General features: G+C 43.9%; 1 protein-coding gene and 1 pseudogene across 2 annotated transcripts in view; one reads left to right on the top strand and one right to left on the bottom strand.

The window, feature by feature from the left end:
- Nucleotides 1-306: 306 nt before the first annotated feature.
- On the bottom strand, nt 307-11,590 carry LOC141735618 (uncharacterized; annotated as a pseudogene).
- The window catches only part of LOC141735535 (spindlin-Z), a 102,203-nt gene continuing 85,514 nt past the window's right edge, over nt 386-17,074 (top strand). Inside the window, exon 1 of one of the 2 annotated variants that reach the window (XM_074568493.1) lies at nt 386-685. The gene's annotated coding sequence lies outside the window, so the exon portion shown is untranslated. Of the gene's footprint in view, nt 686-1,388; nt 1,752-17,074 lie in introns of those variants that run through there. The other variant, XM_074568494.1, reaches the window with a different exon arrangement.

Below are 17,074 nucleotides of genomic sequence, written 5' to 3'. Positions count from 1 at the left end.
GCCTCTCTCCTCAGTCGGTAGGGGCCGAATTTGTAACACAGGATATCCATAGCTGAATTTTCTTTCTTATGATGGCTTACACACTTCTTTCCTATGATGGCAAGGGGACATCGCTGTCTTGCGAGGCAGCACTGGACCCACTGCGGTGGACGGGCAGGGAAAGGCAGACGTTCACCACCCCAAGGCCTAGTGGCCTGCATTTGGAGAAGAGACAACGGACAACCCTCTGCGGACGACCCCATACCACCCTCCACTACGACCGCCGACAGAGTGGAGGGAGACGGCAGCTACGGGAGCATCTGCGCGCTAGCGAATAGTGGTGGACTGGGTGGAGGATTGCTTCCTGCGCTCCTGTCGCAGTTCGGAATTTGCAATGCGCCTGCGCGTAGACGGAGGGCGGTGTCCGGCCCTGTGTTTTGAGCGTCTCGATGCGGGTAGCTCACTATTTGGCAGGAAGGTGAGGAGGCGGTGGAGCTCGTGTACGGAGAGGAGGATCCATATGTGGCAGAGTCGAACAGGAGACGGCAGTAGTGACGGCGGAGTGGGACAAACGAGACAAGGGGAGTAGCTGTCCTTACTGCTGCCGCAGAGAATCTGAGTGGCCTAGTGAGACAGGAAGACTGCTGCAGCGCTAACGCTCCTAGGCCGTCCTCCTGGCACTCCCAGGCGCCCATCCCCCTAGGAGGTACGTGAGTAGTGAAGGGGGGGAGGGGGAGGAAAGCGCAGCCTATCGCGCCGCCCTTGGCCTGGTTTAGCCTAGTACTGGGCAGAGCCGGAGGGAGTCGCTGTGAGATGAGCTTGGAGCCGCTGCTTTTAGCTTTCCTTCCCTTCCCTTCCCCGAGGTTGACGTTATTTATGTACTTGTGGTGTTACGCATCTGTTACCCTTTCTTCTTCACTGCCCGCCTCAGCGCCCCACCTGGAAGCCGCGAGAGGCGGGCGAGAGTGGGGGCTCTCGGGCCCGTGTTGCTGTTTCTATCTTCCCACGTAGCGCCTCGGCAACCCCCACTCTTCCGGGCTCCAGGGGACTGCTGCTTTCCTTTGGCACGCCCCCTCTCGGTATCTACACACACACCCCTCGTCCCTTGCTGGAGGGGAGGGGTCGCAGCTGCACATCCCCCCTTCCTCTCTGTAGAGCTATTGTACTGTGGGCTGGGGTCCGCCGAGGGGCTCCCGACAGATAAGCCTTTCTGTCGATAGCGCACGTTGGGGGAGGCATGTCTTTACCCTGTCATCCGTCCGCTCCCCCCACGAGAAAATGGGGTGAAGGGGATGTGAGGGGGGTGGTGGGGCTCGGCCGCACCGCAGTAGCCAAAGGCTGGAGCTGGGGGAGTTGCTCACGTGCTGGGCTAGCAGCGCTGGGGTTGCGCACGCCACTGCCGCTGTCTGGGACACTCAGAGTGTGTGTATGCGCGCGCTCTGTTGAGTTCCTTTGTCTTCTGCCGCTGCCGCCGCTTTCCCCTCCTCCCTCGATTCCTTCTCTCTCCTCCCTCCTCTCCTTTCTTTCCCCCTCCCTTCTTTCCCCTCTTTCTTAGACTCAAAACGCTGCTGCAGATGCAGGTTTGTAAATACTGGACCAACACACACAACATGGCTGACGCTCGCCCTGCTCCTTCGCCAGGCTCTCCTCTTTCTCCCACTGTCTCCGCCGCTTAGCCTCTCCTCTATTTAAGCTTTTGTTTCTTCCCCTTCATCTCCCATTAAAAAAAAAAAAATCACCCTCCTTATTGCGCGCATGGTGGGATTTCAAGGGTAAGGATCCTCGCTTGGAGGCTTTCTCCTTTCGTTTTGCTGTTTACAACAAAATGAAACCTAAAATCAGAGGGGGTTTGTGAGCCTAGCAAGGCCTGGAGGGAGGGGGAGAACTGGCTGAGCCATGCTGAGAGAGGATTGATTAGAATGCGCATATCTCTGGGGGAGGGCGTTGGTGCACCGAAGTGCTGGCAGAGATGAAATACTGTATTATGCTTACGAAATGATCTAGTGCTATTTCTTTCATTTTAGGATGTAGTTCAGTATAAGGTATCAACTTGGCACAGTCTTATTAAAAAGACCTGAACTAGTTATGTTAGAATAGGCGTTGTGTAGCGAAAAATCATAGTATAGGTTTTTTGGTGTTTTGGGCTTTCTCTGTATCTCCTTGTTAGTATCTTAAATAGCTCACGGGATATAAAACTGGAATTAACACTTGCCGGGCCTCTTTGTGTTGCTAATTTTCTGTCACAGACTAATTTGCCCTTGTGGTGATTGCTAGGGAACAGCATATCTAGGTTTTAATTTAAGGATGAATGCTCAAGGTGCAAAGGATGTGATACTTTCTGTTGCTTTCTAAATACATGTGTTACTGTAACTCATAGTAAATGTTTCATTTTTCAAAGATTATATTTGAAAACACAGTCTTTATTCAAAGCATGTACACATTGATAGCCATTACTCCTATCAGAGCAGTGCCCTAAAGTAATGTCCTAACTCTTTTCTTTGGCTACTTTGCTTTGGAAGCTTCTAGTGGAGAAACACTGGCATAGCATAATCATAGTTTTTATTGAGACAGAAGTAGCTACTGCATTTTAATGCTAGAATTAAGTATCATATATTAATAATTTCTTTAGTCTATGTTTGTTTCTTCTTCCACTTTTTCCATCACCATTAACAAGTGTTGATTAACTGGAGGAGAAAATAAATTATAGTATTGAGTTTACCGCAATGTATAACTTGAGTGGAGTCATCCAAATTGCGTTTTGGAATGTGTATTTGTGTCATGGCTCCCAAGCCAACTGTAATACTTATAGATGGAAAAAGCCTGAGTGAAAGTCTGTAACTTGATATGTCAGTAGATTTGTGCAGCGCTCAGTTACTTTTAACTATTATTAACAAATTAGTTAACTAATTCGTGTTTTATCTATGAACAGTCAAAAACGATCCTGGGATCACTAAAGTAATTTTCACGTAATGGTGAAATTATTTAATTGAATAATATACAGTATTTTTTAATGTTTTTACCATGTGGCAGTGGTTGGACTTAACTTTCTGTCTTAATCTAAACTGTGAATTTGGTGATGGCATGCAGAATTTGGGAGGTGAATTGATTTGGCTATCAGAGAGGTTGAGAATGTTTCTACAATTGGAGACTACCTTTTAATATTTCCTTTGTGTAACGTACATTGTAAAACTGCTGTAAATCCACGTTATGCAAGTCTTGTTTGACTTGCTTGGAAACTTTATTGTATATGTATTTCATCAGGTTGTGTAACTATTACAAATTGTTGTCATCAACTGTGGTAACTATATTAGATTTAAATATTACCTAATTGCATTCTAGTATCTGCAATTATTGCAAGGTGGTTGAGATGTGTTGTTAAATGATCTTTTCTGATGGGATTTTCTTGGAGATCTATCTGTAAAATAAGAGTTACTGACAGTATACTGTAAACATTTACAGGTAGGCTTTTAGAGTCTTTTTTGCTAAGGTTAGCTTTTAGTGTGTGTGTTTGGTTTGGTTTTTTTTAATGTTATTGTTGAATGCTCTTATGTGCTGTTCAAGGTTTGCACCTCTAATTAGTGGTGAGAGTAGATCTTAATTTTAAGAGTAACTTTATGGATTTCAACAATGCTTAGCATGCAGATGAGCTGCTGAACTTTAGACCTTCAATTACAGGTGGTAGTTTGAACAGAGAACTTCATCTCTTTGTTTCCCAATAATATTCCAGTTGTTTTTATATGGATGACTTACGGTAGCCGTTTATAGCGAGAACGTTTTTATCATTGTGACCAATTGCTGAGTCCACTTGCTATCTTTGAAATAATCTCTTTATTTTCACTGACACTTCTAGCATAGCTATATGCAGATCCTATTCTTTGACCACATTGTAGCTAATAGTCCCCTTGTACTAACAGTGCCAGCTACTTTAATTGAAGTGCCTTGGATTCAATCCCTGCAGTTCCATTTCCTGGGAGTGGTCAGTGGTGTGTGGTAACCTGGTTAGTCTTAATGTTCCTTTTTGGAGTTTTTGATTTGTTTGATTTAGTGTTAGAGTTCTGGGGAGCCTGTCTGACTGCTTAAGCTTAAGACTGCTTGTATCTGCAAGTTTGGAAGTGCTTTAGGATGAAAGTGCTCCAATAAAATGTGTTGCTGTGTTTAAGGTCACTAGATGATTTCTCATCCTTCTGTTTTCGGAGTCTTCCTAGTGGTTCAGAGGTAGTCCTGAATCCCAAGTTCCCTATGTAACTTTGGGTGTAGCCTATTAAGATGACAATTCCCTTTGAACGTGTACCTTGAAGGCTTTTTAATTCTATCCACTGTATTGCTTGGTGGGTTTTTTGTTTTCCCTAGATTACTATTAGGTCAGAACAAGTAATGAATATAGGGAACATGGGTAACTATTCTGTTTTAAGATTATTATGCTGAGTGGGTTGTAAAGTATAACATTACCTAGCAAACTGATGTCTATCACTGGTGCTGCTTGTTAAGTTGATATTGCCTTGCCCAGATGTTGTCAGTCACTTGTAAAATGAAGAAGTAAGCTTGACTTTTCCAGTGATGTTCACTGGCTTGTTCTAAAGTATCCTAAGCTGCCATTATGCTGATTTCTGTAAAAAAGTTTCACCTATCTACACCTGTTATGGTTTGAAAAAACTCATAACAATTTATTGTCATTTGGACAATTATTCTATCACCCGATGACCACTCCCCACCCGGAAAGGGGAATCAGGGAAAGCAAGGAAACACAAGCGGCCTTCCAGTACCTGAAGGGGGCCTACAGGAAAGCTGGGGAGGGGCTGTTTGCAAGGGCATGTAGGGATAGGACGAGGGGCAATGGGTTTAAACTAGAGCAGGGTAGGTTTAGATTAGACATTAGGAAGAAGTTCTTTATGGTGAGGGTGGGGAGGCACTGGAACAGGTTGCCCAGAGAGGTGGTGGAGGCCCCATCCCTGGAGACATTCAAAGCCAGGTTGGACAGGGCTCTGAGCAACCTGATCTACTTGAAGATGTCCCTGCTTACTGCAGGGGGGTTGGACTAGATGACCTTTAAAGGTCCCTTCCAACCCAGCACATTATATGATTCTATAATTTTTCACCTCTTTGCTAATACAGGACAAGAGGAATGAAATGTTCGAGTCACGCTTTTTGCTTGTCTGTAGAGGCAATTCCTCACAGGCAAAGCCTATTCACAGGCAGTCCTTCCAGTTATGTAATATTTTGAAGTACAGTAACATAATAAAATCACCTTCTTTCTCTGCTGAGTTCTCACATCTGTAAATTACTTCAAGGTGTTGGTAAATGCTGTCAAGTACTGATCCAGTTCACAAGGGGACTGTTGTTTTCCCAAGATGCTATGTGTCTTGTGTTCTGAAAAAACACTCTAGCAAGGGGGAGTGAGCATTGAATACAGTGTTAATTCTTGAGCTACAGATTGGTTTTGACAGCTCAGTTAAAAGAAGTTCCTTGGCTTAAGCAAGTTTTACTAATTTTTGAGCAAAAATTTTTCATATACTCACAAACTCATGCAGGTGTTCTCTGAAAGTACATTTTTTCATAGTCCAGTAAATAATTTTTCAACAAATAACTTGAAATGGTTATTTGTCCTCTTCAATACTTCTTTAAGATCTTCTGCTTCTCATTTATTTTCATGGATATGTAAATATCCATGTAACTGTATTCCTCCCCCTTTTCTTTTTTTAAAAACTTTTGCAGGATGTTAATTGTTTTCCATCAAAAATCTGAAAGACCTTTACATAAACAGCTTCTCTGCATACCATTCCTTGGCACTAATTGTAAACGTTGGTCTTATCTCTCTGAGAATGAACAGTTTTCTGCACAATATGCTGTTAATTTCAGAGAGTTAGAAGAGGCCTAGCTAAGAACTAAAATTACTGAACAGAAAATTGGTTCAGTTTAACCTCAAACCAGGACATTCCACCCCTTATTCCATACCATTTGCGTCATGCTCAGATCACTAATACTTTGATCTATCAAATCTATCCATACACCATATATATAAAAATAGATATATGCAGGTTACTCAGTTATGATTCTATCTGCAAAAGTTCACGAAGTCCGTTTAGTTCATAACTGTAAGATTTCATCTCTCGTAGCAGAATCTCAGGGGAGGAAAGATGAATGAAATTCTGAGGGATGAATGAAATTCATTGTGGTCCATGCCCACAGGTAGCATGTCCATCTTGAAGAGTTTTGCTGGATGCCACTTGATGAAGCTAGCTCAGGTTTCATCACCACTGTGGCATCCTTAAAACACTTCTAGAACACTGTTAGTATCATATAACAATTAACATCATACAGCTCAGAATTAAGTCTTCTCACCCAGGGTCAAATTTCCTTGAGGCACACATTGAACTTCTCCATTCTCCAGCATCACCCACCAAGTACATCCAGGTCCTTGAGCAAAAACAGTCCCACGAATGGGTTTGCCTTTGCCTGAGGCAGGAAAAACCCAAACAGCTTTCCCCAGCATATTCCTTCCATGCACCACAGGGACTTTATCCCCTTCTACTGTATGTAAAAGGCCTGATTGAGCAGGGCCAGCTCGATTGATGGATCCCCTGGTGTTAACTAACCAGGTAGCTTGTGCTAAATGCTTGTCCCAATTTTTAAAGGATCCACCACCCATTGCTTTCAGGGTAGTTTTTAACAGTCCATTGTATTGCTCAATTTTCCCAGAAGCTGGTGCAGGATAGGGGATCTGCTATACCCACTCAATGCCATGTTCTTTGGCCCAATTACTTATAAGACTGTTTTTGAAACGAGTCCCCTTGTCTGACTCAATTCCTTCTGGAGTACCATGTCGCCACAAGACTTGCCTTTCAAGGCCCAGGATGGTATTCCGGGCAGTGGCATGGGGTACGGCCTAGGTTTCCAACCATCCGGTGCTTCTTTCCACCATTGTAAGCACGTAGCGCTTACCCTGACGTGTTTGAGGGAGTGTGATATAGTCAATTTGCCAGGCCTCCCTATACTTAGATTTCAACCATCATCCTCCATACCAGAGAGGTTTTAACCATTTAGCTTGCTTGATTTAGGTGCATGTTTCACAATCGTGGATAACCTGCACAGCAGCGCCCATGGTTAGATCCACCCCTTGGAGCCCATTTATATGTTGCATCTCTTCCTTGATGACCTGAGGTGTCATGGGCCCACCGAGCTAAAAACAGTTCACCTTTATGTTCCCAGTCCAAATCTGTCTGGAAGATCTTAGCAGCCTGGTCCACTTGCTGATTGTTTTGATGTTCCTCAGTGGCTTGACTCATGGGTATGTGGGCATCTACATGGCGTACTTTCACAACTAGTTTTCCTAGCTGGTCAGCAATGTCTTGCCACAATTCAGCAGCCCAGATGGTTTTACGCCTGCGCTGCCAGTTGCTCTGCTTCCACTGCTTTAACCATCCCCACAGAGCATTGGCCACCATCCATGAGTCAGTATAGAGATAGAGTACTGGCCACTTTTCTCGTTCAGCAATGCCTAGGGCCAGATGGATGGCTTTCTCCTCTGCCAATTGACTCAATTCACCTTATCCTTCAGTTGCTTCTGCAACTCATCATGTAGGACTCCACACAGCAGCTTTCCACCTTCGATGCTTTCCTACAATATGACAACATCCATCAGTGAACAAGGCACACTGTTTCTCATGATCTGAGAGTTCATTATGTGGTGGGGCTTCCTCAGCAAATGTCACCACCTCCTCTGGTGGCATTGTGAAGTCTTTGCCTTCAGGCCAGTTTGTGATCACTTCTATGATTCCTGGACAATTTGGGTTTCCTATTCGAGCTCGCTGTGTGATTAAGGCAACCCACTTACTCCAGCTAGCATCAGTGGCATGATGAGTAGAAGGAACTTTACCCTTGAACAACCAGCCCAGCACTGCTAATTGGGGTGCCAGGAGGAGCTGTGCTTCAGTACCAACTACTTTTGAAGCAGCTCTGACTCCTTCATATGCTGCCAAGATTTCTTTCTCAGTTGGGGTATAGTTGGCCTCAGAGCCTTTTTATCCTCGATTCCAGAATCCTAGGGGTCGACCTTGAGTCTCCCCAGGTGCTTTCTGCCAGAGGCTCCAGGTAGGGCCATGTCTCGGGCGGAGTGATTAATTTCACTTGTAAGAGAGAAGGAGTAAAATATTTATTGATATAAAACAGTGATTTAACAAAGTTAGTAGTGAATGCGACAGTGTTTTACGAGATTCAATGCCAGGGTACACTTGATTATTTACTGCACAGAGACCAGGGTCAGACAAGCTGTCAGGGAGACCCTCCCATTGAGTCATGAGGTTCAGAAAGGACCCCCTGGCTTTCTAAACTCCTCCTTAGAGAGGAGTCTAGGTGCGACTGGATCCAATCCTAGTCCCAGACTTGGTCAATGGTTTATGTCTAAAGGATTATATATGTGCAATCAATCCTTTATATCACTTAGCTCAGATTTCAAAGTTTAGCATGCTCTTAGTCATTTACCGAGGATCTGTTGTGGCAAGGGATCTCTCAGCCTCGAGGAGCAGAACCTTAAGTGAGTGTCCCCACTCAAGGGGAGATCCTGTTGTGCAGCCCACTGCCGTGCAGGAGAGCTCAAAGGGGCTCTTGGGCTGTCCGCTATTTATGGAGTAAGATAATTGACCTATAGTCATATTCCCATGGGAACAAGATACCTAGGTCCCCAATCCAGACAGTGTTTTGACTATGTTGCCAGCCATCCCCCAAAGTTCAAGTGCAACTCATAACAACTCCCGCTGATGGCCATGGCTTGAGCAGGAGCCGGGCGAGGAAGGGGGAAATGGGGAGAGCACACCGCCACACTCCACCCTGTGACTATAGTCAATTCATCTTACCTTCACAGAGTGGTGGTATGGTCACCTCTTGCCTCTGTGCCATAAATAGTATGCTAATAGCATACTAGCTAATGCGCTTACAGATTCACAGTAAGTAGACAGTAAAGCACAGCTATTTGTTGTGGTGTATGAGGGCACGGACTCCGGCTGTGATAAGCACAAAATCGTTTATTGCTTCTCAAGCCTTGGCTTTTATACCCGAGCTCTAAAACTTTCCATGCATCTGCTAGGCACGTAAACACATATTTCAGATCACTAACCCAGTCGCCTTGTTCAGTTCCCACCAAGATAAGCACGCGAAGCTGTTTTCTTGTTCCATGTTTATACTGAACCAGTTCCTCTTCGTTCCATCCGTATCAACATCTGCGTTCCTGTTTCTGTGTGCTCTGCTCACTGTGTCCTTGGCCATACGCAGGCCTCTGCTCGTAGATCTGCCACAATTTTTTATTTGTTAATTTGTATGTTTTGGGTGGTTGAAGTTGGGTTATTTGTTTGGTCAAGTATCAAACTTTTATATACAACATAACTATAAGCAACAAACACATTAAAATTAGAACTAGCAAGATCACAACTGGGTGAAGCATATAATTAAACAGTCCCGTTGCTCTTGGTGACCAGCCAAGAAGAATTTCCCACCAATGGTGTTCTCCATCCTTCTTTACTCTTTCAAAGACATGGTGTATCTCTTCTGTATCATACTTCTGGATTTGTTCTAGCAGCTGACACAGGTCATCATGTTGTAGTAGTTTCTTCACCAATTGTTGTGGTTTTGGCCGGATTGGCTAATCAGAATGACAGATGGCCCTCCCCCCCCTCTCTCCAAAGAGAGGAGAGGAAGAGATAAGGAGATTTACAAGTTTAGAAAAAGAACCAAACTACTTTAATGAAAATAATAATAAATAAGAAAATAGTAAACAATAATAGAATAACAAAAATTAAAGGAAAAAAAGTATACAATATATACAAAACCGTATCCAGCTCCCAGGATGGCGATCGTGTCACCAGCAGACACAGGGAAAGTCCTAGACTGGAGTCAGCGACGGACAGGAGCTGAATTCTGGAACTAGAGTCAGGGATGCTCAGATCGGGATCAAAAGCAGACAAACAGACAGGGTCCTCCTCAGACGTTGGCCATTGAAGAAAAAAAGCGAGCCGGAGCTGCCTTGCCCCTTTGATCCCTCAGCTTTTATACTGAGCGTGATGCAGATGGGATGGAATACCCTGTTGGTCAGTTTTGGGTCACCTGTCCTGTCTGCTCCTCCCTGCAGGTGGGACCCCTCTATGCTTCTCCACTTCTGACCCTCTAACGGGGCAAACAGTGAAGTGAGCTGACCTTGGTTGTTATAGCAATAAGTCTAAGCAAGAGCCTTTGCGCATACCATTCCTTGGTATAATCAGGTCTTGTCACTCTGAGAGTGAACAGTGTCTGAACAACATGCTGTTAATTTCAGACTTTAGTCAGTTAGAAGAGGCCCAGCTAAAAAGTAAAATTACAAATCAGAAAATTGGTTCTGTTTTACCTCAAACCAGGACACCAATGTAAGATTCATTCCGATAGGGGTAGACAACAAATCTCAAATCAATGTATAATTAGATTGTAGCAATTGGTAAGACATTACAGGAGCTGAATAATTGAAGTCACATCCCATAATTTTAGCAAAATTACAAACACAAACATTTGAGTGATTACTTGTATCTACAGTGACATTATCTACGAATATAGTATTACAAAGGGTTCTCATACAAACACATCCTTTCCCAACATATATAAGTACAGTTTCAGGATTTTCATCGAGATGTATTTCAAAATGACAAACATTCTGTTCAATGTCAAGACAAACCTCTTGGGCTTTGATGGTGTTACTCTCACAAATAAATCCTTGTTGTTCTCGTACAAAGCAGGCATTAACATCAACGGTCTGCCATTTGTTCCCATTCCATTGGGCCCACACTCTATGTTCTAATGGATAGAGTATAGTTCCATTGTGATTTAATCCTAGTGCAATGATTGGGTATATGGTGTATACCGAAGCATTGGGTGTTGTTAGGACAAAAGCTGTAGATGGGGTTGTAAGTGAAATTGACTAAATACCACTAGGATTGAAATTCCCTTTCAAATTCAGTTGCATTATTCCAGATTACTTTTCGAATTTCAGTGGGTAAGGTACCTTCTTCACCTTCTTGTACAATTGCTGCTACTGTAGATTGCATCCACAGCTGAGCTTGGATACAACTAAGAGCTAGAGAAACATTGGTTTGGGCTACACCAGGTGCATCCACAATCAACTGGTGATCCCTCTTATTAATTCTTTCCCACTGAGGCAATACATCAGATAAGAGCCATTGGTTAGTTCCCAGTGCTAATAGGGAAGATCACAATGGGTGTTCCAATTTGTTTAAATCACTTGTTGTGCTTAGTTTATTTGCAAGTACTTCAGCATCTATACTATTTAAGACTCCCAGTCCTGTCCCTATGATACCAGTTGCATCTCTCCTTGTTTGTCTTGGAGAGGTGAATGTTCACCCATGTAATCATGCTAACCATCCTGCATAGGATGTACTCAGGAATGATGAACAGGCTGGTTCGATGGTAGAGATGTTAATTTGCATCAGTAGATCAGTAGTTCTACTCGTTTAAGAGACCATGATGGATTAAATAACACTCATTGTTGGCCTGTATTTTTGATCACATATGGTCCAATTTCAGAAATTTGTGGGGATAGAGTTTTCTCATCATTTACAATCGGTGTGGAAGTTGTCATATGAGGCTCAGTAATGTCAATTTTGAATTTAAATGATAGTCCCACACTATGGCAAGCCCAGAGTCAGACTACAAAAAACAGGTTGTACTAAGGTAAAATTGTACCAACAGTCCAATTTTTCAGAGGCGCACTGTTTAGTACCATTGATTATTTGGTTTGATACAGTGCTGTACACTGAAATCTGAGATGCTTTCTCATGGGTAGACCCATTGATCATCCGGCACCCTATTTGAATTCTTTTCCCTGCTGTTCCCTGAAGTCAGAGAACTCCATTAGTTCCATCTGTATCCCAGCTCCGTTCCTTTTCTAAGTATACTTTGCTTCCATGCGTGACCACAGTGGAAAGATTTAAGTCTCCCTTCCTAGAGTGTATTCCCATACTCCCGGTATGCTTAACACGAGCTTGAGACCATGGCCACTCTAGAGTTCTTCGACCACAGGTTAGAAGCAGCATTGCTGAGGTTTGGAATATTAACACAAACACAGCACTTCCGTTTGCCATCCTGCAGGCTGCTGTAAGAGAAAACAAAGACTTGTTTCGGTGGGGAGAGTCTGAACAGGCACAATACCTATGGCTGGTCACAGACAATCACAGGCTGTCCTGGCTGTAATGTTGTCGAATATTCTTTTTCCTCATTGGATGGGACACTGAGCTCAGTTTTTACAAAGAATGCTCGTCTTACAGGGCTTCCAGTGGGCCCATAGCGATTATTTAATTGATGGACTACTTTGGGAAGTCTCCTATCCCATTGAGCCTCGTGTGGTTTGAGATTCTTTTTCAATAAGCCATTAGCTCTTTCTACCATCCCATTTGATTGAGGGTAGTACGGTGTGTGGAATACCCATTTAATTCCCTCTTGCTTTGCCCAATTTTGCACTTCTTTACATGAAAAATGTGAGACATTATCACTTTGGATAACATCAGGAGTAGGTAGATTTGAGAACAATAACGATAGTCCTAGGATTGTATTTTTTCCATCAGCTCTCTGACATTTAGTGGCCATAAGCAAGCCGGAGATGACCTCCACTCCTGTGAGGATATATCAATATCCTGCAGAGGATTTGAATGGTCCAGTATAATCAATTTGCCACGTAGACTATAGTGTTTTCCCTTCATTGATATGTAGAGGTGGTGCTTTAGCAGGATGATCTGCCTGCAATCTCAGTCTACACTGGGGACATTCTGTAAGAATAGTTTCACAAGTTTTCCTGCTTATAGGCCAGCCTTTGCTCTGTGCAGCAAAGTAAAGTGCTGATTTACCTGTGTGGCCTAAGTTTTGATGTAACCACTCTCCCAATCGATACCACTCTGAATCTAAGGTGATTTTCCTAATTTTGGTTAGCTCATCTACCTTTTGATTCCACTTTGTAGCAGGTTGATTATCCTTAGCATGCGCTTTAACCCATCCAATCCTAAAAGGTGTTTTCCTGGCTATATCCAGCAATAGTTGTCAGTCTGTCTTTCTCCAAACTGGGGATCCATTTACTTCCCAGTTTAAGGTTTCCTATTGACAGAGCCACTGTGTGGCACCGGCCCATACAGCATAAGAGTCTACATATATAATTTTTGCTCCATTCTGTGCCGCCAAAACAACTGCTCTTATTTCCCCTACTTGTGCACTACCTTCACCTTCCTCTACTACTTGTTTGCCAGAGGTAATATCTAATGCAACAGCTTTATGTTGCCATTTACCATTTACTCTTTTCGCAGAAGCATCTGTAAACCAAATGTTTTCCGTTGGAGTATTCTCAGTAAGGGGTGGTGCATCCAGAATGGGTGAAGGTTTAAAAGGTTGTTGTAACGCTAAAGGGTCTGTGTTTACAGGCATCTGCAATTTGGAAACCTTGGTGTGTCCCTCAGTTAATTGCATATTTTCTGCTACTCCTGTTAGGTAGGCATACCATTTTCTGATAGTGGGTTTCTGTGTGACTCCTTCTGGGGGAGCAGTCCCCTTAAGGATTGCTTCTAGTAAATTAAAGGGTCCTCTAGTTTGCACAGGTTGTCCCTGATGTATTTTCTCAACTTGTTTAAGTGCGTGGACTAAAGACAAAAGTCCCTTTTCCCATTCAGAGTACCGTTGTTCTGTCTCTTTAAATGCAGTTGAGCTAAACAATAGAGGTCTTTTTGGTCCATCGGGGCCAGTTTGGAACAGATTACAATAAGTAGCATGTTCTTCGAAACCCCGTTCTGCTCTGATAGGGTCGCGGGGGTGTACCAGTCCCAGTGACTCTGGTATGTTTTTAATTCTTCGATTAAAGTTTTTACTGCCTCATTATGTTCTGATCTCCACTCCCAGGATTTGCCTTTCCGTAAAAGTGAGTATAATGGACAGGAAATTATAGAAAATCCAGGCACATGCTTCCTCCAGTATCCTAAAGTTCCCATTAATTGTTGTAATTCCTTCCTTGATTGGGGCATTTGCAGCTCTTCAATTTTTCTTAAGGTATCTGGAGGAATCACAGCACTGCCTGCTATCCAGGCTATTTTATAGCCTATTATTTAGGCTATTTTTATTGCCTAAAAATTTTACTTCTTTACTTGGTCCCTGACATTTTCCAGGTGGTACCTCAATTTCTGCTTTATTTAGTGCTTGACACGCTGCTGCTGCTTCCCCCACTGTCTCAGGAGAAGTTCCTCCGATCAGAATATCATCTATATATTGGGACAGTTTTACGCCTTGGGGGAGTGAGACTGTCTGTAAAAGTTCGGCAAGCGCGGCATGAGCAATTGTGGGTGAATGTTTATACCCCTGTGGGAGTCTGTTAAAGGTATATTGTATTCCCTCCCAAGTGAAAGCAAACTTCTCTTTATCCTCCTCCTTCAAGGGAACCATAAAGAACATATCCTTTACATCTAATGCCGCCATCCATGGGTGGGCAGCTGCTTGCAGAGTAGCTGTTGAAGTTGCAATGTTTGGTACAGCAGCCGTTAGCGGGGCTGGGGCTGTATTAGCATTTAGACGCGGTAATTGATTGTTAAATGCCACCTTCCATCAGGTTTCCGAACCGGCCAGATGAGTGAGTTATACGGGGAGTGGGTTCTGGAGATAATTTGTCTTTTCTCTAAATCAGCTATGACTTCAGAAATGCCCTTTCGTGCCTCAGCAGTGATCGGGTACTGCGGTACATTTGTAATCTTTGACTCGGGGAGTGCAGGGGCTGAGCGGAGCACCTGCACTGCGGCTTCCTGGTTTCCGCACGGGTTAAGGTCAGTGCTTGAGCCGAAAGACCACACGCTGCCGTCCAGCAGACACCAGGTTCCGCCATTTAAAATATCAAAACCTAAAGTATTTTCATGATGAACTTCAATTGCAAAGCAAGTAGACGATGTGCGCTTCTCGCCCGGGAGCCATAAACTAACCTTAGCAGTTTGACATACATCAGTTCCCCCATTCACACCTGTAATTCTAACTCTTTGCCGTCCAGATCGCACGCCCAGCTTCTCGGCATCTTGTTGTGTTAATATTGAAATTTGTGCCCCCGTATCTATTAAAAACTTTACTAATTGTCTTCGAGGACCAACTGGAATTAATATGTATGGGCCATCATCACTTATCCACTGATGAGCCTCCACTTTCCGGACAGGCAGGCCCAATTGCCTTCCGGACATCACTCGTTTTTTGACTTGGTGTCCTGCAATTCCCCCTTAAGAGGGAGAAAGGGATTATCCTCCTTTAAAGAAGTTGAAATACAGTCTCTGTTTACACCGCTATCTTGTTTCAGGAATGCTTCAATCAAACTCAAGATAATGCCAGTAGGCCGACCTTGAATCGTGGCTCTGGGAATGCCTAGTGCTAATGCTTTCCTCCACAATTCATTCCTCCGTTCTTGAGACTCTGTTTGCAAGTTTTTATTTCCCTTTGATTTAATTCCTGTTCCCTGTTTCACGGGTCTTACTTTGTGATCTCCACCCTGGGATTTCTGGCTTTGTTTTTCAACTGCTGCACTGTTGTCCCAGCCCGTTTCACGGCAGTAGATAACAATGCTGCGCATTGATTCTGCCCATGTAGGGATTTGCCTGGGAGGACGATTGCCCTGTGTATTAAATTCGGTATCTCTTCTAATCTCATCCCGTTTTGCAACTAGGTGAGGTTTAAGAACTGCTGGGGCTCCTCTGACCAGTGGTTTTAACATTGCAAAATCTACTGCAGCAGATAGTGGGACATCGTGGCGTCCTCGTTCATCCATGGCTTGCATGCAAGCGGCTTTTGTGACGGCTGTGGATAACTCACTTAAAGATTTGATGGGGATTATAGAGGGCTCGCCCCGTTCCATGGTGTCGATTCCTCCCACCCAATAAGCTACTCGGCTGGTGATAGAATGGGGGGTATCTGCCGGGTCAGGTCCTAAATTTAAGAAAACTCCTGGACCCCAGTAGCCACTGGCTTCATCCTGGCTTAACATGATTCGGTCGCTGACACTTAAGCATACTTGCCAAGTATTCAGTTTCACCGGGGTTTCTGCTATATCTCTCTTGCAAATTTGTCAATTGCAACGGATCCCAGGGACTGGTTTGTGTAGTATGCTGTGGATTACCACCCCGAGGTCCCGCAGTTACTTCTGTTTTAACAATGGGTCTGGCTTCATATTTGGGAGGATTTGTGGGGAACAAAGGAACATCATCTTCTGACTCGCTGTCATCGGGATCACCCCAAATGTTTCCGTCCCAATCTTCAGGGGATACTATCAGTTTCCTAATCTGCATAATGTCAGGGGGGTGGGGAGCCTGTATAAGCATCATTTCGACCTTTTCTCCCAATTTCCGCCTTTTCTGAAGGTTGCGGCAGGGGAGGTTTAGATTAGATATTAGGAAGAATTACTTTACTGAAAGAGTGGTCAGGCACTGGAACAGCCTGCCCAGGGAGGGGGTTGAGTCACCATCCCTAGAGGTGTTTAAGAAACATCTAGATTTGGCACTTCAGGGCATGCTCTAGTGGCAGAGATTGTAGGTTGTTTGTTTGTTTGTGGTGGTTTGTGGGTTGTTTTGTTGGGGTTTTTTGGGTGTGTGTATGGTTGGACTCGATGATCTCAAAGGTCCTTTCCAACCATGAAGATTCTATGATTCTCCTTTTCTTCCTGCAATTGTTTTTGCAGCTGTTCATTTATAAAAGATAGCAGTAACTCAGTTGCCTTCCTGCTCTCTATTCCCTTCTCTAGGTCCTGCTCTTTCCTATTTCTATTCTCCCTGTCTTGGTACGCGGCTTCTAAACAAGTGCCTAACGTCTTGCAGATGACTCCCTTATCCTCTTCCATCCTTTGTACGGCCCCTAATTGCTTTTAAGTGCTCTTCAACGACTTCCCAATTGTACCAATTATCACGAGCCCATTCCTCTGAGAATTTGGGGCTCGGGTTCACTCCATGCCTCTGTAAATAATCAGTGATAACTCCTGACATTCCTGCCGACTACACCAGGTGTTGCGGGCAGAGTGATTAGCTTCACTTGTAAGAGACAAGCAGTGAAATGTTTATTGATATAAAACAGT

The sequence above is a fragment of the Larus michahellis genome, chromosome W, assembly GCF_964199755.1.
Source record: "Larus michahellis chromosome W, bLarMic1.1, whole genome shotgun sequence".
Taxonomy (NCBI): domain Eukaryota; kingdom Metazoa; phylum Chordata; class Aves; order Charadriiformes; family Laridae; genus Larus; species Larus michahellis.
This window is presented reverse-complemented; position numbering and strand designations above follow the sequence as displayed.